Raw genomic sequence first — 22986 nt, 5'->3', positions numbered from 1 at the left:
CCCCACCCCACCAAAAACCCAAAAAAAAAAAAGACTTCCCACACCCCCCCCCCCCCCCCCACCTCTTTTCCCTTATCATACCAACTACAAGGAAAAATCCAAATGATTAACTTTTTCTTATGTAAATTTTTAATCAAAAACCATGCATGATCAATCGATTGATCTTCTTTTTCTACACAATGATTCTTCAGTAATGCCGTACAACTTACTTCTTTAAGACTTCCCACCCCACCCCACCAAAAACCCAAAAAAAAAAAAAAAAAAAAAAAAAAAAAACCTATAGCTAGCGTTGTTGTAGCACATAGTTGAGCAACAATTTGACATAATACTATTACCATTATCGTTTGAATCATCAAATTCATTCACCAAATTTGTTTACAAATTAGGTGGGGCAATGCTTGCGTCAGTATTTTACGTAATTTGAATCAATGTCACATTATTCAATGAATACATTTGACATTCAGTATGATATTTCAATATTAAACAAGTCGATTAAGATCACTCATTCAAGAACACCAAATTGTTGTCTAGCAACAATCATAGTTTCTCTATTAACATTTGCATCCCCAACTTCCTAAGGCACTGCTAGCAATGGCTCAGATTTTGTCATTGTTATCCCCAACTTGTCCTTCCAATCCATAGTTTCTCTAGTAATTCTGCCCCTTATAATCAGTCTTTGAGCCTACGAACCTCTCGGGCTTAGACGACGTCGGCTCTTTATGCCACACATCTGGATCTCTTCCAATTGCATAAGCATTCACAAACACCTGTGTGTCTTTGGGTACAAAGTTCCCCATGAAACTGGTGTCATGCATTACTCGGACCTACTACCCGAGTGAGCTCGGCTTTCGCCTCAATTAGCATTGCTGGGTTGCATAACAGCTCGGTCAATGCCCATTCTGTGGTGCTGCTTGTTGTTTCCAAACCAGCCCGAAATATTTCCTGCACCGGACCACACATTTTCAATTTTTCACTATTCAGGCTTTGAGAAGTGAAATGTGAAGGGTAACTACTGTTCACTATCCACACATTTTCAAGTTTTCTCTCCACTTACGTCCCTCTCTTGGATGCGTTCCTTGAAAAACTTAAGAGGCAATTTGTATAGCTTTTCCAAGCTCCCTTTTCATCCTCCTCTTCAAGCCTTGCGGATCAAGCCACCTCAGCCATGGAAAGAAATCTACCACGCTGGCATTCCCGTTCCATCCCATCAGTCCATTCATTGCCTTAAAAACTCCAACCCTTCTTCCGAATTCGGATCCACCAAGTCCCTAGACAACATAAGATTGCCAAGAAGGTTGAAAGTCATAAGAAACACGAAACGTGCCACGTGAATGCCACGCTCTTCTTCGACTTTGGAGGCTTCCTCTTCAACGCACAGCTGCATGTTTTCTATGCACTTTCTTCGTATGAAAGCAGTCTCGTTGATGCGCTTGTTCGCCACCATCTCCACTGTCACTAACCGCCTCATCACGCGCCAGTGTGTGCCGTACGGAGCTCAATGAACCTTTGAGGTAGTCATAAACTCTTGCGGTTTCGTTTATTGTGCGCTCTACAAATGAGAGGTCATAATTCTTGAAAAAGTCTGCAGCTGCCTTGGCAGATTGAATTGACAATGTTTCTCACACCAAGTGTGAGCCAAATTACAGGGCCAAACTTGTGTCCTAGGTCAGTGAGAGTCCTGTGTGGCATTGTACCAAGGTCGAGCATGTTGCCGAGTACAGGCCATCCATTTGGTCCGGGAGGAAGCCGATGGCGACCCAATTTCGATGATCTCCGGCGGATCAAGAAGAGCAGAGCTGGTGAAAAGAAGATGATAAAACATACAAGAAAACTCCACTCGCTTAAGTTGAAGAAATGAAGCATTGTAACGTTTTTTGTCTCTTAAAATCAGCAGTATTGTGTGCAAGTGCAAAGCATGAAGGAAACTTTATTTGTATTTGTATTCTCGTGAGCAGAGTGGGCAAAGTTTTCTGTTAATTTTTAGATAGATCTTAAGGGAAAGTTTAAAAATAATAGCCGTTGGATTAGTGTTTAATTAAGGTAATAATGAGTATTATTGAATTTATTACGATCTGTTCTTAGCTGTGATGCAAATATTTTACTCAGTTTTTAGATTTTGTATTGTTATTTTTTTGTCCAATGATAGATTTATTAGATTAGTTGTTAGATTAGGGAGCCGACGGAGTTTAAACCCATGTCGTGGTGTAAGGGCAACACTCTTTTCCACCACTGTATTGTTATTAGATTATGTTAAAAATAACACAATTACTTTAGAGGTTTGAACTTTGAAGTTTTGTTATACATCTACCAACAGGTGATCTTGAAATGGCAACATATAATTGGATATATCCCTTGGACTTTGAGAATGCATTTGGCCATTAAGGACAAGGACAACCCAGCTAACAAAAACAAAAGAGTGCAGAAACATAAAACGATGGTGCATAAATCATTTTCTCAAGATAGTCCTTGAGATAATATATAATTAGTTATGCAAGTAATGTGACATTTTTTCTTCATTTGTACACATGTGAGATCACTTTGAACTTGATTTTTATTTTTTTTTGTAGGTAAGACGGTAACTTATCACCGGTCACATCATTATTTTAACAAATACGATTGTATAATTTGTCATTTAATACTACGGTTTAATGATATTCATCTTTACTTGTAAGTAAGAGGTATTAGGTTCGATTCTCGCTAAAGGCGAACTTGAACCTCATTATTGCTAGCTCATTGTGAGGCTTAGCCCATCCTCCACCTCTTATTGTAACCTATGGCCCGCCACATCATTTGACCAAGTGTTGAGTGACTATACCAAGCACTTTCTAGGCACTGCAAGTAAAGGCTCAGACTTCCTCATTGTTATCCCTAACTTGTCCTTCCACTCAATGTTTACTCTAGTAACATCTCCACCAAGTTCCCAGTCAAATTGGTGAAGCAACATCCCTAAAGTGAGATGCAACATTGTATGAGCTAGTGGCAACCCTGCACAAACTTTTCTTCCAGCTCCAAATGCAATGAACTCAAAATCTTGACCCTTTTAGTCCCGTTTCATGCCTATGAACCTCTCCGGCTTAAACAACGCTGGCTCATCATCCCACACGTCGGGGTCCCTTCCGATTGCATAAGCATTCACAAACACCTGCGTGTTTTTTGGTATAAAGTAGTCCATGAATTTGGTGTCCTCCGTGGCCTTTCTTGGTATTAGGAATGGGATTGGTGGATGCAATCTCAGTGTTTCTTTAATTATACACTGCAAGTATGGAAGCTTTTCAATATCACCCTCCTCAATCTTTCTGCAGCTTGGACCTATCACTTGAGTGAGCTCAGCTTTGGCCTTGATTAATTTCTCCGGGTTGCATAGCAGCTCGGTCAGTGCCCATTCTATTGTGCTGCTCGTCGTTTCCGAGCCAGCCAGAAATATTTCCTGTTCAACAGAAGTATAAGTTTACGAATTCTGTGGCCACTTTTGAACAGAAAGATTAAGCCGTTTGGTGCATCTAAATCCAAATATGTGTGACAAAGCAAAGTGTCGTTTCAAGAATGCAATATAAGAAAATATGAAAATAATAAAAGAATTTTAATGATAATAGTCATCAAGTAAATCATAACATTAATTGTGCACAAGGTTAATATAAACTAGAGAGAAAGTAAGAAATAATGATAAATTTGGAGATTGAGGCTTGCATAAATGAAATGTCCTAAAAACAGAATTTCGTCTCTACTTTGTGCTAGTAGTTCGGTAGGAATCTGTCTCTCAGGATTCAACAATCTAGAATCTAAAGTTGAAGCACCACAATCTTCAGACTTTGACAAACCTTATATATTCCGTACTCTTAAGACACTATTCAAAATTTGACTAACAATGATAAAAAGACATTGGAGAAAACTCTACTAATTTTTTTTTTTTTTTTTTTTAAAGACAACTGTTCTTAAACATTTATAGAACCTAATATACGGTATGCCTATGAGATGTATCTTTTTGGGGTTTAGGTAATTAAGTAATACACTTCAACAGATACATCACCAAAGGGGATTGCTCCCCTTGCGGCACCCTTTGATACATAACTTTTAACACTTAATTGACTCTTATTTTTCATATAAAATTTATAATAAAATATTATAATAATTATAATATATAAGTTCCAACAATCTCCTACATGAATGAAAAATTAGAAGAATATGAGAACACATGCGAACAAGTGATGCATTAGGAAAGGTGTTTTTTGAACTTGAACCTACCCTGGTGAATACTTATCGGATTTACTAGTGAAGTAGTGTGTATAGGAGACATTGAACCATTCACCATGTATAGTAAACTAAGACAATAACCAATACACATCTTTTATCCTAATATATAATGGTTCATAAGATTGTGTTCATTTTGATCCTGAAAAATCCTAGATTCGTAAGTGCTTTAGAGAATTTAGCCATCTTATTCTCATAGAAGTGATCCCACTTCTACTCTCACATAGGTGACTGTTGATTAAGAATAGTCTGCTTTACTCCGCTTATTTATTATAAGATGTCAATGTCATTAAGTATAAATATGTACACCTAAAACTACAACACCTTTCTTTCATCATAGGAATGAGGTATATATTGTGTTAACTTCTTTAAATCATGCCTAACCAGTTTGCCTATTGAACTTAGACCATAGGATCTCCAATCAACTAAGTTAGGTTTCTACCCGGCTAATTCATTAGTTATGTTGGCTTTAGCCTCATTCTCCTCGATGATCAACTTACTCATTAGTCTAACTCTTAATAATTGGATCCACTACTAGGTTGACTATCTTTAATAGTGTGCACAGTCCATCTTATGAAATTATATTTCATATGAGAGTAGTTGTTTTTCAATGTCAAGTCTTCAAAATATATATATATATATATATATATATATATATATATATATGTTAGGACTTTTGTAAGTAATATGCTAAAACTTGAGCATATTTCCCAACATTTAAGGTATTTGTAGGAAGGTCCTTAACCTCTCCATACATTAAAATACTCACTATAAGATGCAAACTACTATTTACAATTTAGAGATTGTGCTTTCCTCAATTCGACAAACCATCACAAAATTAAATAGGATTATCCTCTAAAATCTTTTGAAGCCAGCATCAATGTAACAGCTCCCTACACGTTTGTTACATGTATTTGGATGAGTTTAAGAAGTTATAAATTATAATTGGGTGATGTATAGCATGTACTATGGTCGAATTAAACTGAACATATATTTAACAGAACGATTGGTCAAAGAATTTTATGTATGACGTTGATACAACATTTTATGTAATCTCAACCCAACTTTAATATAATTCAAAACTTGAAGTAATTAGCACCAATTTTATGAACTTAATAGAATGATAAGTACATATGGCTAATTAGGACTTGATTAAGGTATTTAATTATATACTCTATATTGGATGAAAAAAAATAAAATAAAATAAAACTTATCATCACTTACCAGTATGAAAATATTGACATCATGATCAGAACTCAAGCAACACATCCAAGAAATCCCTAGTTCTCACCCCACCGCAGCTGCTTGTCTTTCATGCGCTGCCTCACAAACCTAGCGGCAATTTTTAAAGCTTTTCCGAGATCCCTTTTCATCTTCCTCTTCAAGCCTTGCGCATCAAGCCACCTCAGCCATGGAAAGAAATCTGCCATGTTGCCATGCCCATTCCACTCCATCATTCCAGTCATTGCTGTAAAAAACTCCGACCCTTCTTTCGAATTCGGGTCCACCAAGTCCTTAGACAGCATGAAGTTGCCAAGAAGGTTGAAGCTCACAAGGGACACAAACCTTGCCACATGAACTCCGTGCCCTTCTTTCAGTTTTGAAGCCTCCTCTTCTATCCACAATTGCAATTTTTCAAGGCAATTTTTTCTTATGAAAGCCATCTCATTGATGCGCTTGTTCACCAGCATGTCAACCGTGACTAACCGCCTTAACACACGCCAGTGTGAGCCGTAAGGGGCTAAGGCTAATGAACCTTTGTGATAGTCATAAACTTGGCTTGCTTCAGTCTTGGTGCGTCCTGCAAATGAGATGTCATGGTTCTTGAAAAGGTTGGCAGCAGCTTTAGCAGATTGAATTACCATGGTGTTTCTTGCACCAAGTCTTAGCCAAATTACAGGACCAAACTTGTGTTTTAGCTCAGCGAGCGTCCTGTGTGGCATTGTGCCGAGGTCAAACATGCATATTGCGAAACAAGGGCAGTCCCGGTGGTCCAGGAGGAAGCCGATCGTGACCCAAGTTTGATGATCTCCGGGGGATTAAGAAGAGCAGGGCGGGTAAAGATAAGATGATAGAATACACAAGAAAATTCCAAGGCCAATCCATCACGGTCAAGGACTAAAGAAATGAAGTGTTCTTTATTTTATTTTATTTTATTTTATTTTTTATTTTTTATTTTTTTTGGCACCAATACATCAATGCCTGATCAGATATTGTGTGCAAATTGCATGCATAGGATGAAGGGAAGGTTTCTCTCCTACACAAGTTTTAGTGCAATCTGGTGAGATAGCTTTTATACACATGGATTTTGGACTTTGATGGGCGAGTTTGGTAAGACTTAAAGTCAACTTTGTATGCACCTTTATTTTTTTAACATATATTATACAGACCTTTTAAGGGAAGGAATCCCTATTTTTAAAAAAAAATGAGGACATCTTCCTGACCATTAGAAAAATGGGGACATCTTCCTGATCATTAGATTTGACTTTAATAAAATTTTATGACTGAAATTAAATCATAAGCCATAGAATCTCAACCATAAGATTTCATTAAAGCCAAATTTAACAGTTAAGAGAATGTCACCCTTTTTTAAAAAAAAAAAATTGGAATCCATTCACTTAAAGGTTTCCTCTCTCTCTATATATATATATATATTTATTTATTTATCTCTCTCTCTCTGTGTGCAACTGGTAATGAATGATTAGATTAGTCCCAATAGGACTTAGGAAAAGATGACTGAAGATGAGAACAACCTAATCAAATATTCTATGTCTGATTATTTTATACAAATACTATTATTGGTGGAGTATACAGAGAATTTCTAGGAAGTTTATATATATATATATATATATATATATATATTTATTTATCTCTCTCTCTCTGTGCAACTGGTAATGAATGATTAGATTAGTCCCAATAGGACTTAGGAAAAGATGACCGAAGATGAGAACAACCTAATCAAATATTCTATGTCTGATTATTTTATACAAATACTATTATTGGTGGAGTATACAGAGAATTTCTAGGAAGTTTTTTTTGGTCATTCTCAGGCTGACATGACATAGCCAGCTCCATATTATATTTCACTAAAGTATATCTGTAATTAACCAGAACTTTTAGTAACCAAATTAGCTCAAGGCAGAAGGGCACTAGCTAATATTTTTTTCTTTTTTATTCTACACTAAGGGTTGAAGGAATAAATTGGTAACAAATTCGTTATTCACGACATTCGAAAATAAGACATTTCACCTAGAGGTGAAGAGAAATATTGTTAGACTGTAGTACTAAGTGGTGGACACTAGCTAGCATTAATTTAAGTAGGAATGATCGATCACTTAGGAGTAAGGATGGGAGTGATCTAATTTGGTTCATTTCAAACCTCAAACCACACGCGTAAGAGGGGTGGGCATAACAACCATGAAACTACGAAACCAAATCAATCCGCGACAAAATAGACCATTAAAAACTGTGTTGACAAACAAAAGTCAACGTGGGTTCAAGAATCAAACCAAACCGTTCATACTGGTTTCAGTTCCAGTTCTCATGTTAGTATAACTACTTAAAACCGAACCGAACCGTGAATATAAATAATTAACTAAATTTAATAGTTGTATACAGGTATTGTTAAATGAGTGGTGAAAATCAAACTGGTTTTGCCTAGGGCGATTGCATGGGAGCATTTCTTAATTACGTCTTTCACTTACACGGTTCCCTTATTGAGGTAAAGCACATATTTAAAAAAGGAGGTCGTTTTCTCTCTTAAATTTCCAAATTTGACATTTAGGTTTCGATTTCATATTTTCCTTAGATAGAATGATCTTAAGGTTTTATGTTACATCCTACTTTTTTCTTCCCTTTTTTCTTGGGCTTTTTTTTAATCTCTTAATAAGTCTCTTTTGGACTTAAAATTATTGTATTTGTACTAACATTCTTACTGCATAGTGGATATATTTGTACATATGGATGTATATTTGTATTATAAACATATTGTACATTTGAATTGTGTCTCTTTTTTTGTTTGCTTGGTGTCAAGGACATTTGCATTTTGGTTTAGTATTTGAAAAGGATATGTTTTGTTTGTAACTTTGTATAAGCATTCTAGAAGTCGTATTTGAATACAAGCATGCAAAAAACAAGAAAGTGAAAACAAGTAAACTTTAAATACTGTTTTGATTTGGTATTCAAATGATTTAATATTCAGAACCGTAAACCAACATGAATCGAATAGGAACCAATGTGAACCGAACTCTACGGTTTTAGTAATAGATTTAAACGGGACCTCATCTCACCGAACCGTTGATATTTCCCGGTTTCGGTTTAGGTTTGAGGGTGAAGTTGCATCACACCTCCCCGTGCCCACCCTTGCTTAACCCATGTAAAACTATGATTAAAAATAGTTCAATTTAGGCTTAAGGTAAGCAGTTAGAGATGACAAATCAACTTATTGGGTTGTTAATGGGTACCCATTAAGACACGTTTAGTTTGAAATCACCATAATATAAGGGTGAGATTGGTAATGATAATGATGGTGTAAGATGAAAACAAACTAAATGAGTCTTAATGTGTACTCATTAACAACTCAATGGGTCGATTTGCCACCTCTCGTTAAGACCTGTTTATTTGATACCACCATAATATAAAGGTGAGATTTGTAGTGATGATGATGGTGTAAGGTGAAATCAAATTAAACTAGTCTTAATAGGTACCCATTAACAACCCAATGAGTCGATTTGTCACCTCTATATATATGCAGTAATGTTTGAAAAAGTCGAAGCAAATTGCTTGAAATCGAATTACTATAGTTTGAATAGTCTGAAATGATAGGACATTTTTTAAAGTATAATGCCTATGAAATGTACTATTGGTTGATTATTGGATGGGATGTGATATCCACACACCATTTTTTACTTCTCCCACACCTTTTTAGTTTTCTGCCATCGGATCGGATGAATTGAAGAAGATCAACGGACAGAAATTAGCAGGAGGTGTGTGAGAAGTAAAAAGGGGTGTGTGGATAGCACATCCCTTATTGGATATGCAACACCAAATTCAAGAGGTACTCAAACTTTTTATTTTTATGCATTCAAGGCCATGTTTTATACTGTTGTGTCAAGGAATTAAAACTAGGGTTATTATCCAAAATGGTCCCTAAGATTTGTATGATCTATAGAAATGGTCCTTGATATTGAAAATCAATAAAAATGGTTCCTGAGATTGTCCATCATCCATGATTTTGGTCATTCCGTTAAAAACTCTTTAGGCAATTTTCAAAGCTTCGTAACTCAATTCTTAACCAAATTCGACCCATAATATATCAAAATGAAGATAAGAAAGTGTAGAATAAGATTATACCTATTTGGAAGCCCATTGATTGCCGGAGATGGCCGGAAAATAGCCTGAAAGGTGACTAGTCGGTAGGAAAACTAGAAAACTCGCCAGAAACTGGGTAAACTTTAAGCGTTCATAACTTATTCAATACTCAACCAAATCGAGTGATTCAAAAACAAAAATCATACTTCTCGATGAGAAGAAGAGAATGGTATCTTTCTTTACTACTAAATCGCCATGGTTTGGCCGAAAAACTGCACAAAAGTGGATAACTCGAAAATGGTTAGCCATTTTCGAGCCATTGTCCGACCAAACCACAGTGAGTTAGCCTTCGAAAAAGGTACCATTCTTTTCATCTCGTCAAGAAGTATTATTTTTGTTTTTAAATGACTCGATTTGGTTAAGTATTGAATAAGTTATGAATGCTTAAAGTTTACCCAATTTCCGGCCAGTTTTCCAGTTTTCCCGCGGACCAATCACCTTTCAAGCTATTTTCCGGCCATCTCCCGCCACCATTGGGCTTCCAAATAGGTATAATCTTATTCTAAAATTTCCTATCTTCATTTTGATATATTATGGGTCGAATTTGGTTAAGAAACAATTGAGTTACAAAGCTTTGAAAATTGCCCTAAATCGTTTTTAACGGAAGGACCAAAATCGTGGATGGTGGACAATCTCAGAGACCATTTCTATTGATCATGCAAATCTCAGGGACCATTTTGGATAATAACCCTTCTGCCAATATATCAGATAGAATCATCACTACAGTCCACAGTCTGGAGTTTTTATTTTATTTTACGTGCTTGTATTTTTCTTTGTGAACAAACTTTTTCTTTTTATGGAAAACTAATGAAACACACTTAAAAAATTTGTGTTTAATCATCAAGACAAAAAAATTGTTATAATACCCAAAATGGGCATAAAGAAAAGATGACAAGTATGGGCTCTAGGGAGACAAGGCATGCATCAAGTTCACATAGCCATTATCAAAACAAAAGTAAAAGAGACAAAGCAAAAAGAAGACAAATAATTCAGTTCACGTTTCAGAAAATAGATTCAACAATTTCAGCAGATTCAAAAATAGTGAAAGCAAAGTGACAAATCAAGAAAAAGTTGACAAACACCCAAAGAGACATCTACACCATTCATTTTGAAAACTTTTTTTTTTTACAATAAGAGAGGCTTTCCCTCATTGTAAACACACACCTCAATCTGCAAACACTTAAGGATAGAGCATCCGAAGCCTTCCTAGCATTCTTTGTAGACTTTTCTTGCAAACACTTCCCTTGTAATTATCTTCTATACATCAATAAAAGTTCAAGTGTATATATTCAAGCAATCCTCAAGTCTTACATAAGTTTTTCCTTCTTTCTTTTAGTGTGTTCTTTTAATTAGACTTCCATTCCAAAATAGGGAAACATTATTGTAGTTATATTATTAACCTGCTAAACTGACAATCTACTTTATTCGAGCACTCTATTATAGTTGAATGATTGTCATACAAATAATTGAACATTAACCAAGGTACCTCTGAGTTTAGCCTTTAAGGCCTTATACCTACATTGTGAGTGGTCATTATGCTGAAACATGTCGAATTCCATGTGCAAGGTTTTATGTCTAGTTGTTATAATGGACATCCGACTATGTAACTGGGCATTTGCTTTCGAATTTGGTATCAGAGCCAAGTTTAGCATTTTAATAGTATAATTATAATAGTAAAGTACCTTGAGGATAGAAATCATAAACACAACTGATATCACACTTGTTTATTTTGTATGAACACTACATATTATTGTCTTTGTAAACCTTGTCAACCACAATCACCAAGTATTTATTGTCATAGGCACCCATCTATAAATAGCATAAAGAGAATATTATCATATATTTCTAATAGAATAAGCAAGACCTTGAAGAGGCAGAAGTTTTATCTTGGTTATCTTGAACACCCTTCATTTATAAGTAAATATAAGAACACAGAAGCGCAACATAATGTATTAAAAGCAAAAAGAGCAACAAATCATTCTTCAAAGACTTTGAGAGAAGAAAGAGAGTTTTTAAGAAATCAATTAGTCATAACTTTAGAAAGAAAAAAAACGTAGATTGTAGTTTATGATAGATTACCTTAATTTAGAAATTAATGAACTACAAAAAAAAAAGAAAAATAACCTGAGACCAAAATAGTTTAGTTTGTTATTTTCCATTAAGAAAGTATAATCATATTTTACATAGTGAAGAAAATCCATAAGCCAATAGTATTGTAGATCTTATTATTAGTCAAGCAAAAAATATAATATTAGAAAATAATAAGCATAATTATTTACTAAATGAGTTGTTAGAATATTTTTAGAAAAATCCATAAAAACAATTAGACAAAATTTAGAATATATTACATCTCAGTGAGAAACAGTGATGGAGCCACATGGAGACTAGGGTAGTCCAGGGCCTATCTTGTAATTTAAACTTATATTTATTGTCTACTGATACTTGAGTAAGTCTTAGGGTAAACACCTGTTGATGGAAAACTACCCTTTGGTTTTTTAAACTCCTACCTAAAATAAAGTTTACCATATATAACTACCCATCTACCAACATTTTGATTTCTTTTAAACCAATTTTTTTTTTTTTGTTAGTTCATATAAAACTATATGTATGTTCGAGAGGAAGATTCAATAATATTAAAAGAAAAATCTCATAATAATAGTTTGAGCTAGTTATAAGGTTATTATCGATGTTACGTAAGATGTCAACATTGTTAGGATTTTGGCTCGTCAAACATGTCCTAATTGGTTTAGGATTGTTTTAGGAAAATTAGAGGTATACCAATTCTTGTCCTAGAGGGATTAGGAAAGAATTTCAGTTTTCCTTATTCAATTTAGGTTTGGATTTCTAGAAGTCTATTTGGATTTGGATAAGTGTAATTTCCTAGTCCACTTAGAAATAGGACTTCATCAACCTTGGGACATGTAAGCCTACCATATGCCTACAAATAGTGTACGGCAAGGCTTATTTTTAAAAGGGAGAAAAATTGTGGTAGCCAAGACAAGAGAGAGAGATTAGTTCTAGGGTATTGCAAAAGTTCTGTAATCTTTATTATTAATCAAAGGAGCGATAATTTCTCTACTAGAGAAATCACAACTGCACATAGGCAAAAGTTCTGCCGAACTAGTATAATTCTTGTGTGTCTCTAAGTTTTCTAATATTTGCTAGTTTAGTCTATTGTCGTTGGTTACATTAAAGAACAAGGTCTAATGTGCGGGTTTTTTCAACAATTGGTATCAAAGCTAGGATTAAGGTGTTCTACGATGTCAAAAGGGAAGATGAATGCGGTTCAAGGACTTGCGTTAAAGCCCTTTGACGGCAAGGATAATGTTGTTGTCTTCCTTCCTAGTGCTAAAACATGTTTAGTATAATGGCACAAGTAAGGGTGTCGAATCCACAGGGACTAATTGGACCTATATAATCACTTGTTTTGCAAGAACTCGTTACTAGAGAAATAAAACTAATCAATGTAGGCAAATTTGTTGTTGTAACTTGAAAGCATAAGGAAATGAAGTAAACACAAATAAATGAATCAACAACTAATAAAATGGAATAGTATCAATGGAGATGAAGCTAGGGATTTGATTTCACCATTGCTAAACCAAGTCCATGTTTGTCAAATCAGTTTATACTCAGTCATCTACCTATTTCTTGAGTTTGTTTCACTTGGATATGATCAACCATATGATGTGTGGATTTGATCAAATGTCTCTAATCATGAACCTAATTGTGATGTGCAACTTTGGTTCCTAATCAAGATTATGTAGTGCACAAGAAACTTTCATAAAACCCAAGGGAACACTCGGCAGGATGTTTGCAAAACATTCCCTTCGTTCATTCACATATCCACCAAGATTATGCATGATGTGTGCTTTAATCTTGGTTAAACAACCTGTGGTTAACTCAAATGATGATCAAGCATTAAAATCAACTCACTAAGTCACAATTAAACTAGAGAATGAAACAAGAAATAAATAGACTAACTAAGAATTCTGAATTAACTACATGGCAATCTTGCAAGGCTACATCGAATCCCTAGAAAGAGATTAGTTACACTTCATGTTTACAAAAGGTTTGACATAATAATAAAACCCTTGAAGCAAAACGGATGTTGAAAACCTTTAAGAGTGGCCTTCGGTGTTGGTTTTCTAAGTGTGATGTACAGGAAATGGATCGGCTTAAGGTTGGATGTTCTCTGCAAATGGGAGAGCAAATGGACAGAAATGGAGCGGCTTAGAATGTGTGAATCATGGAATGATCGAAGAAGCCCAGAGAAGTGAGTTTGCACGGTTTTTATAGAAGGGAAATGTCACTGCCATCATTAAGAATGGAGCTGGAATTGCACATGTGAGATGGAAGTGCATAAGTGAGCTGGAATGAGTGGGTTTCTGGGGTGGTGGATGCACAACACTAGGGAAATATGCATGCATATGGCTATTTTAATTGATCATGCATGTGTATTGGCTGCAAAGCTGAAATGGACAACCTGGAATTGGGTGTACAAATCTGGAAAGGGTATGAAAGTGCACGACATGGGCAAGAGGGAGTTGGAATGGCATAATGTGAGCTGGAACTGCATGGAATGGATGGATTTCTGGGATGGTGGATGCACGGCACAAAGATAATATGCATGTATGTGGTTTATTTAATCAAAGGTGCATGTGCAATGTCTGCAACAAGGGAGTGGACAACCTGGAATTGGTTGTACCAAGCTGGAATAAGGGATGAAAATGCACGGCATGGTGTGTGATGTTGATGTAAAAGTGGCTGAATGGTTTAATTAATGGGAGTGGATATTTTTGGTGCAAAAGGGAGCTGGACAAGGCAAGGGAGTACACGACACAAGTTATGTGGAATAAGCAAGGTGTTTGAATGTTTTTGCCTTGTTTAGAACCACCCAATGTGACTCCAATGCACCACTTTCCTAACACATCTTCTCCTGAATTTCAGCAGCCACATTAGTCCTAGATTCCTCATTTGGACTTCAAATTAACTCCCAAGAATCCTTTCCACGTTTGTAATAATGCTCAGCTACCAAAAGGCGTGCTTTTGCTTCATTTGCCTTCCAATTGATCTTATTACACACTTAGCTGCACACTAACACCAAATAATGTAAAATGCAACTAGTTTAATCCAAAACATCACAAAGACGCCAAATAAGGAAGATATAAATGCATGCAAAATGTGCCTTATCAAATACCCCCAAACCTGGTTTTTGCTAGTCCTCGAGCAAACTTAAAACTAAAACACACAAAACACAAACATCTAACTAAACCACTTTCGCTGGCCAAACGATTGCACTGAGCATATGCAACAAGCCTTTGAACCCCTAGGTGTCCCTAGTTGGAGGAGTTGTGTCTCCTGAGGGTTTACAGCGATGACACCCACAAACATCTACAAAATCTGCAAACAATTTGGTTACTACATGCTTTAAACAAACTAATAAGAACCAATGAAGATTTTGTCATACATTCACACTCAAAAGTTTGCCACTCCAAAGAATCGTATCAATTGTAACGTATAAAGATATTTCTCCGTGTCTTACAACTTCAAGGTCACCATACCCAAATGCTTAAGAAAGAATTCACCTCAACTCTACTCCTCACATCTTCTCCTCAAGTTCTCACTCAGATCCTAAGGTTTAGTCTCTCCACAACCATATATGAGTGAAATTATGTAAAGGGAATCAAAATTCTCACATATGAAATCTGAAATGGAAGCACAATTTCTGAGTAGATCTCATGAAATGAATCAAATGCTAAGAATATAGATAACACACATACTTACCATCACCCATGAATACATCCTCAATGATCAGCTAGGTCTTTCTCAAGATTGTAATGCAAGGCTTAAGGTATAGGTTACGAAAGAAGTGATATGAAATACTAGAGCTTGGGGCATACCAAAGTGTCCTTGAGGATCATGCTCTTCACTTGCATTTGTCTTTTTTTTTTTTTTTTCTTTGTTCTTGGCGTCCAGGCCCTATGCATTATAATGAGGGGATTTGGAACTTGTATCCATTTTGACTCTCTTTTTTTTTTTTTTTTTTTTTTTTTAGAAACATCTTCAACATAGGTGCCCTTGGTACACGCCACAATGTTGTTCTAAGCTCAATTTACCTTTAGTCTTCATCACATTGGTATTCCCCAAACTATAAGGTTTGGCTTGTAATGGGCTAGAATGGGTAGAGTATGATGTGGGTGATGAAAGAATTAGGCTAAAGTGTTTGGCTGCAACAAGGGTGAATGGAGCACACAAAGGGATAGGATTTAAGCCTTTGAGTAGTTAAAACATGCATAGCCTAACATCGTCTCATTGAGTTCATTCATAAATGATACTAAACACATGGTATCTGCAACGGAGAGTAATTCTTAGTATCCAAACAAAATAGAAGTAATGAGATCATTTAGAGTGAAATTGAAAGAACAAGATAGGAGTAGAAAAACTTTAAACCCTCTCAAAGAAGTAATTAGGCTCAAAATAACTCACTAGGGTAGTCTCCACTATTCTTCTTCCAGAATTTGAGTATGGTACCTCTATCATCATATCTTCAAGAGTTACAGCTTTATAAATAACAACAAGATTCAAAACTTTCTCATAGCAACCCAATAGTTTGTTTGCAAACTACATAGCCTTCATATACATTCTTATTAGTAAGCAAAAACACACTTAACTAAACCAAACACACTTAAAACAAACCAAACCTTCCATCCCATACCCCCAAACCTAACCTAAACATTGTCCTCGATGTTTTAAAATTGTATGCAATGCAAGTAGGCAAAGAATATGGCATGGTAACAATATAAACACAACATAAAGAAATAACACAAACCACACTAGGTTGCCTCCTAGCAAGCGCTTTATTTAATGTCTAGGCAAGACATGGTAGCATGTTCATGGTGTTGTAAACTCAAGAAAATCTACAACTTGATACACTGGTTCTTCCTCCACTTTTTCCAAATATGGTTTCAATCGCTGCCCATTGACTTTAAAAGATGTGCCATTCTTCATATTCTCTATCTCCACAGCTCCGTGGGGAAATGTTTGTAGCACTTTGAATGCTCCCACCCACCTAGACTTCAATTTACCTGGAAAAAGTCTCAAACGTGAGTCATACAAAAGTACTTTCATACCTTGGTGAAACTCCTTCCTTAGGATGGCCTTGTCATGATAGAGCTTAGTCCGTTCCTTGTAGATTTTGGCATTCTCATATGCTTCATTTCTAAGTTCTTCCAACTCATTAAGTTGGAGCTTTCTTGCTATTCCAGCATCCTTGTAATCAAAGTTGAACTTCTTGATGGCCCAATATGCACGGTGTTCAAGCTCCATTGGCAAATGACAAGCTTTCCCAAACACAAGGCGATAAGGACTCATGCCAATGGGGGTCTTATATGCCGTTCTATATGCCCAGAGTGCATCATTTAACCTCAATGACCAATCCTTCCTTGTAGGGCTCACAGTCTTCATCAAAATGTTCTTGATCTCCCTGTTGCTAATCTCCACTTGTCCTGAGGTTTGAGGATGGTACGGGGTTGCCACTTTGTGTTTGATGTTGTACTTCTTCATCAAGGATTCAAAGGGTTTGTTGCAGAAATGGCTGCCACCATCACTAATAATAGCTCTTGGGGTTCCAAACCTACAAAAAATCACATCTTTAAGAAAATTCAAAACAACCTTATGATCATTAGTTATTGTAGCAATGGCTTCAACCCATTTGGATACATAATCTACTGCCACTAATATGTATAAGTAACCAAAAGAGGATGGAAATGGTCCCATGAAATCGATTCCCCAAACATCAAAGAGCTCCACCACCAAAATGTTGTTCAATGGCATCTCATTTCTTCGGCTAATGTTCCCCATTTTCTGGCACCTATCACACTTAGAATAAAAATCAAAAGCATCTTTGAATAAAGTAGGCCGAAAGAAACCAGATTGTAAAACCTTTAGAGATGTCTTTTTGGCACCAAAATGTCCTCCACATGCCAATGTATGGCTGAACGTTAGAATGCTTTGTTGCTCACTCTCTGGGACACACCTCCTAATGATTTGGTCAGGGCAATATTTAAACAAATATGGTTCGTCCCAAACGTAGTGCTTTACCATGGCAAGGAACTTCTTTCTTTCCTGAAAAGAAAGGTCATTTCTCATTACACCACAAGCAAGATAATTAACAAAATCAGCATACCATGGTTCTTTTTCTTGAACAACAAGGAGTTGTTCATCTGGAAATGATTCATTTAGAGGCAAAGGTTGTCCAACTCCATGGTTTTCATTAAGCCGTGACAAATGGTCAGCCACAACATTATCACTTCCCTTCTTATCTCGAATTTCCAAGTCAAACTCTTGTAGTAAGAGTATCCATCTAATTAAGCGTGGTTTAGCATCCTTTTTTTGTCATCAAATACCTAAGGGCTGCATGATCAGAAAACACAATAACTTTAGATCCCACAAGATATGACCGAAACTTTTCTAAGGCAAAAACAATAGCAAGCAACTCCTTTTCAGTTGTGGAATAGTTAAGTTGAGCATCATCTAGAGTCCGGCTTGCATAGTAGATCACATGTGGAAGCTTGTTCACCCTTTGCCCTAAAACTGCACCAATAGCATAGTCAGAGGCATCACACATTAATTCAAAAGGTAAAGACCAATCTGGTGCCATAATAATAGGGGCCCAGGTTAGTTCATATTTCAAAGTATTGAATGCATCCATGCAAGCCTTATCAAAATGAAATACAACATCTTTAGCTAACAGATTGCATAATGGGCGAGTGATCATTGAAAAGTTCTTAATGAAACGACGAAAAAAGCCCGCATGTCCCAAAAAACTTCTTACTCCCTTCACAGTGGTGGGAGCTACCATATTGGTGATGACGTCAATTTTTGCTTTGTCCACCTCCATTCCTTTGCTAGAGATTACATGTCCTAACGCAATTCCTTGTTTCACCATAAATTGGCACTTTTCCCAATTGAGAACCAAATTTGTTTCCTGACATCTTTGGAGTACTAAAGAGAGATGGTTAAGACATTCGTCAAAAGAGGAACCAAACACTGAGAAGTCATCCATAAATACCTCAATGAATCTTTCTACCATGTCAGAAAAGATTGCCAACATGCATCTCTGAAATGTTGCTGGAGCATTGCAAAGTCCAAAAGGCATTCTCCTATATGCAAATGTGCCAAAAGGGCAAGTAAAGGTTGTTTTCTCTTGATCCTCCGGAGCAATTGCAATTTGATTGTAACCTGAGTAACCATCAAGGAAACAATAGTGTGAGTAACCTGCCAATCTCTCAAGCATTTGATCTATGAAAGGCATAGGAAAGTAATCTTTTCTAGTGCTAGAATTCAACTTCCTGTAATCGGTGCAAACACGCCAACTAGCCGTGGGCTTTGTGGGCACAAGCTCATTGTTTTCATTCTTTATCACCGTGATTCCTACCTTCTTAGGTACCACCTGAATAGCACTCACCCATTTGCTATCAGAAATGGGATATATGATCCCCACATCTAACAACTTCAACACTTCATTCCTCACAACTTCTTTCATGTGTGGATTGAGCCTTCTTTGTGGTTCACGGGTTGACTTGGCTCCTTCCTCTAAAAGAATCCTATGCATGCACATGGTAGGGCTTATTCCCTTGATATCTGCAATAGACCAACCAAAAGCCGATTTGAACTCTTTTAACACCCTAATTAGTTTATCTTCTTCATTTGGGGTGAGGTCAGAAGCTATGATAACTGGAAGAGTTTCAAATTCAGCTAGATATGCATATTTTAGATGTGGTGGAAGTGGTTTAAGTTCAAGTTTTGGTGCCTTAACATTGGAAGGAGTTAGATGTGACATCGATGATTCTAAAGGCTCTAAAAGAGGTGAAACATTCAAAGGATACGATGCTAATGCTTCCAATGCAGCTACTTCTTCCATGAGTGCATCTTCTTCATCAAACTCATCTTGAGATTGACTCAAAACAGTTTGTAATGGTTCATTAGATTGTGCCTGCAAGAACTTAGAGAAAACAAGTGAATCAAGCACATCAATGGCATAACAATCAAGAGGTGAAGAAGGATGAGAAAGAGACTCAAACACTTTGAATTGAACTATCTCTCCTAACACTGTCATAGTGAGGAGTCCATTTTGCACATCAATGATGGTCTTGGCCGTGGCCATGAAAGGTCTTCCAAGCAAGATAGGCAACTCTCGGTCATGTATAGGAGCTTCTTCCATGTCCAACACTACAAAATCTGCAGGCAAGATTAGCGTATCAACTTAAACTAGAATATCTTCTACTATACCTCTTGGATATTTCACGGATCTGTCTGCAAGTTGTAATGAGATGGTGGTGGCTTTCAAATCCCCCAAACCTAGTTGAAGGTACACGGAATAAGGCATTAAGTTGATGCTAGCACCTAAATCAAGCATCGCCTTCTCTACTTTCTTGTCCCCTATGGTGATGTTGATAGAGAAACTACCAGGATCCTTGAGCTTTGGTGGAAGTTTTCTTTGCAAAACGGCACTCACATTCTCAGACACCACTATCTTCTCATGTGGTCCATACTTCCTTTTGTAGCTGTTTAACTCCTTGAAGAACTTCCCATACGCCGGCATGTTCCTAATGACATCAAGCAAAGGCAAGTTAACATTCACTTTACTTAGTATATCAAAAATTTCCTTAAATGACTTATCCTGCTTGCTCTTGGCAAGTCTTCCAGGGAATGGTATTGGTGGAGTGTATGGTTTCTCGGCCTTGTGAAGATTTGGTGCTTCAAATGAGGAAGTAGCATGGCTTGGTTCCTCATTTGGTTTCTCATTTTCTCCTTGAGTAACTCCTGCATTCACATGATCAAATTCATTAGTAACTTCATTGCCAACTCTATTATTGATAACCTTACCACTTTTAAGTGTAGTGATTGCTTTGGCTTGCTCTTGGTTCCTTTGGAGTATCACGGGTTGGCTTGGAAACTTTCCAACCTCTCTTTGGCTCAAGGCATCTGCAATCTGCCCCAATTGTGTCTCCATTTTGGTTAGGGCCGCCGAATGTTGTTGGAGAGTACTATTTGTGGTATGTTGGAATTGCAAGGTATTTTGGGCTAACAACTTAACCGTATCCTCAAGAGTAGTGGCAGGTTTTGGTTGGAAATTTTGGAATTGATTGTTGTTCTTCCATGAAAGGTTGGGATGATCTCTCCAACTTGAGTTATATGTATTGGAATACACATCATTCCTTGGCCTTTGATTGTAAGAATTCATGAGGTTCACTTGCTCTTGAACATACTCGGGGTAAGCCTCCCTAGATGGACATTGATGAGTAGGATGGCTTGGTATGTTGCAAATGGCACACACTTCATTTGCTTTTGGCACCATGTTGAGCACGGATTCAAGCTTCCTTTCTAGGTTAGCTACCTGCAACAAAGGATCATGATTAGAGCTTGTTTCATAGACTCCAACTTTCTTACCCCTTAAATCTTTGTGTTGAGCATTAGACCCCAACATCTCATAAATGTTATATGACTCTTGAGCATTCTTTTTCTTCAAAGCTCCACCTGCTGCATTATCAACAGTTGATTGACATGTTTGGGTTAGTCCATCATAGAAAATTTGCATTTGTAAGTGAAAAGGTAACCCATGGTGTGGACATTGCAGCAAAAGGCTTTTAAAGCGCTCCCAACACTCATTGAAAGGTTCTCCATCATCTTGTTTGAAGCTGAAGATTTGTCCCCCTAATGTGGCTGTCTTTTGAGTGGAAAAGAACTTCTCCAAAAACTTCTTAGCCACGACATCCCATGTGGTGAGGGAACCTGGTGTTAGAGTCATCAACCAACTCTTGGCCCTATCTTTCAAGGTGTAAGGAAACACTCTCATCCTCAAATTTGCTTCACTTACTCCCTGCAAAGGTAAACCACTCACAACATTGTAAAACTCTTTAATATGAGCTAAAGGGTCTTCATTAGGTAAGCCATAAAAAGAGGGAAACATATGGAAATGTGAAGATTTAAGATCATAGTTTCTAGCTTCTGTGGGCAGCAAGATGCATGAAGGTGAATTTGGTATGATTGGTTGAGCAAAGTCCTCCAAAGCTCGAAGCTCATCTTGGTTGCCCGCCATATCTTCTTCTCTTTCCCAATTAAAGTGCTCAGATCCTTTACTTGTTGAACTAGGTGAATTCTCTTCCTCTTCTTCACGGATAATGGAAGAACTTGATGGCACAAAGTTGTCCAAAGTGTTGCCCTTTAACCGTTCAATTCTTTGGCCTAACTCAGCAAGTCTATTTGACATATACTACAAGAAACAAAATAAAACAAGTTTGAATAAAAATTAGAAATCTACTTAAAATGAAAAGAACAAAGTTTAATAGCAAACAAGCAATTACAAGGGACTGAAATCAGTCCCCGGCAACGGCGCCATTTTTGTTGTTGTCTTCCTTCCTAGTGCTAAAACATGTTTAGTATAATAGCACAAGTAAGGGTGTCGAATCCATAGAGACTAATTGGACCTATATAATCACTTGTTTTGCAAGAACTCGTTACTAGAGAAATAAAACTAATCAATGTAGGCAGATTTGTTGTTGTAACTTGAAAGCATAAGGAAATGAAGTAAACACAAATAAATGAATCAACAACTAATAAAATGGAATAGTATCAATGGAGATGAAGCTAGGGATTCGATTTCACCATTGCTAAACCAAGTCCATGTTTGTCAAATCAGTTTATACTCAGTCATCTACCTATTTCTTGAGTTTGTTTCACTTGGATATGATCAACCATATGATGTGTGGATTTGATCAAATGTCTCTAATCATGAACCTAATTGTGATGTGCAACTTTGGTTCCTAATCAAGATTATGTAGTGCACAAGAAACTTTCATAAAACCCAAGGGAACACTCGGCAGGATGTTTGCAAAACATTCCCTTCGTTCATTCACATATCCACCAAGATTATGCATGATGTGTGCTTTAATCTTGGTTAAACAACCTGTGGTTAACTCAAACGATGATCAAGCATTAAAATCAACTCACTAAGTCACAATTAAACTAAAGAATGAAACAAGAAATAAATAGACTAACTGAGAATTCTGAATTAACTACATGGCAATCTTGCAAGGCTACATCGAATCCCTAGAGAGAGATTAGTTACACTTCATGTTTACAAAAGGTTTGACATAATAATAAATAACATGAGTGAACATAGAATTAATAAGAAGAAACCCTTGAAGCAAAACGGATGTTGAAATCCTTTAAGAGTGGCCTTCGGTGTTGGTTCTCCAAGTGTGATGTACAGGAAATGGATCGGCTTAAGGTTGGATGTTCTCTGCAAATGGGAGAGCAAATGGACAGAAATGGAGCGGCTTAGAATGTGTGAATCATGGAATGATC

General features: G+C 36.7%; 1 non-coding gene and 2 pseudogenes across 1 annotated transcript; 1 reads left to right on the top strand and 2 right to left on the bottom strand.

Moving 5' to 3' along the window:
* Window positions 1–574: 574 nt before the first annotated feature.
* On the bottom strand, window positions 575–1863 carry LOC137744784 (cytochrome P450 76A2-like; annotated as a pseudogene).
* A 946-nt stretch (window positions 1864–2809) lies between these two features.
* Window positions 2810–6354, bottom strand: LOC137744411 (cytochrome P450 76A2-like; annotated as a pseudogene).
* A 14879-nt stretch (window positions 6355–21233) lies between these two features.
* LOC137746359 (small nucleolar RNA R71) lies at window positions 21234–21344 on the top strand. The gene has a single exon (XR_011069829.1). It is a non-coding gene; the product is annotated as a small nucleolar RNA R71 (small nucleolar RNA).
* Window positions 21345–22986: the final 1642 nt, after the last annotated feature.

Source organism: Pyrus communis, chromosome 9, assembly GCF_963583255.1.
Source record: "Pyrus communis chromosome 9, drPyrComm1.1, whole genome shotgun sequence".
NCBI classification, from domain to species: Eukaryota; Viridiplantae; Streptophyta; class Magnoliopsida; order Rosales; family Rosaceae; genus Pyrus; species Pyrus communis.
This window is presented reverse-complemented; position numbering and strand designations above follow the sequence as displayed.